Here is a 1,788-nt window from a genome sequence, read left to right as displayed (position 1 = left end):
ATCGGCCCGAGAGCTTAATAAGCTTTAGAGGGAACACAAATGCGAGTAGCGAAAATGGCACTAAATGGTTTAATTTTCTTTTAGTAACAAACAATAGCAGAGACCTGAGAAAATTTCAGGTGTATAGATCTTCAAATTAATTGTAGCGTCAAGAAAGAGATGTAAATAAAGGCGCGTCTTTCTTATATCTCGACCTGCTAAAGTTAGCGTTATGTTAGCGTAAATTGCTGCTCATCGAAACGCTGACTTGGACAAATAATCAAGAATTGAACGCACCAACAGCGAGCCTAGGGCTCTAATTGCCAATTGGTGATCGAAGTAAATGTTTACCTCTTTACAGTAGTTACAGAAATGAGCAACCGATCCATTGCTTCTTTGATTGCATTTAGTTGCGCTTGGCTGGCATAGCTTTTTTAATTCCGGCTACCTCCACCTGGAAAACATTACAGTGGTCCGGTAGCCTGAATGCGAGCTTGATGGGGAACTACTTCCAGAATATTCCTCCATCATCCCGCCCGTCTAACCTCGAGCCATCCGTAAACATGTTTGTCATACCCTGTCCCCAAATGTTACACCACATCCACTGCTCCCTTGAGAGAATATGAATCGAAAAAGTACCGCTCGGACAACAAGGATTTATTTTCATTGATTAATCTCTGGCGAGATGAACTCTAAGTTTCTAGGAATACAAAATGTCTGTAGCTTAAGTCTTGCTTTCAGTGCAATCACTTCAATCTGATTACGGTGCGTGCAATGTCTCTGGGTTCTGCATTCAGCATTGCGTTAAGCGCTAGAGTAGGAGTGGTCCGAAGCGCGCCACTAATTTTAATGTGCAGTGCAAACTTTTGGACCCTCTTCGGCTTTTTAACCGCTGCCGTACTATTCTTCTCTTTCTCGACGCCTTACAGTTACTTAGTAGTAATTATTAGCTGGCTGTTTTTACAAATTTGTTAAATTCAAAAAATTTGTTTTAGACTGCCATTTAAATAAGAAACTTCGAAGTTCCTTGTTTATTAGTTAAAGACTGGCTCGAATATGGAAAGTTCGCTTTAAGAAGTGAGGAAAAGGTTAATGGTGTTTTTGTAAGTATGAATAATACTATTCCAATAGCACTATTCAATAACACTAAACGAGTTTCCGTACTTACGAATCAAAGCGTTTGTTGGTTGTCACTTTTTTGGCTGTCATTGCAAAATTTATTTGAACAGGAAACTGAGATCTTTTGAGTTGAAACGGCATATCGGAAGAAAGCAAGCTCGAAACTCATATTTAACTGTAGATTTTCATACCAGAATATTTTAACAATATAAATGTAGGGACCATATATACGATTTTTCGATCAATGTATCGATCTTGGCACCCCCTAATGTGTTGATTTTCTGCACCTTTCTGCAAGAACTTCAGTAATGATCAACAGACTGAGATGGGCAGGTCCCATATTCCAGTTTTATTTTACAATTTACAAATACTCTTCGAAAAGTGCCACAGACGTAGAAGAAGGGGCCGCCCGCCACTCAGATGGATTGACGATGTAGATGAAAACCCAGTTTTTTTGGTATTTCAGGCATAGAGGAACAATACTCAGGGCTGTCATTTAGCCAACTAACAGATAACAGATGCCCGTGCTTCAGGTGCGCGAGCGGTCTGAAGTTAGTTACACTTTGAGCGCTGGACCCTGTAGGCACGAAATCGAGATATAATAATTGGAGACATATGCTGCAGTAGACGAAGACCAAACCACGCTTGCCCAGCCAACAATGATGATGATGCGATAAATATATATTGAAA

This window comes from Anastrepha obliqua, chromosome 5, assembly GCF_027943255.1.
Source record: "Anastrepha obliqua isolate idAnaObli1 chromosome 5, idAnaObli1_1.0, whole genome shotgun sequence".
Lineage (NCBI taxonomy): Eukaryota > Metazoa > Arthropoda > Insecta > Diptera > Tephritidae > Anastrepha > Anastrepha obliqua.
This window is presented reverse-complemented; position numbering follows the sequence as displayed.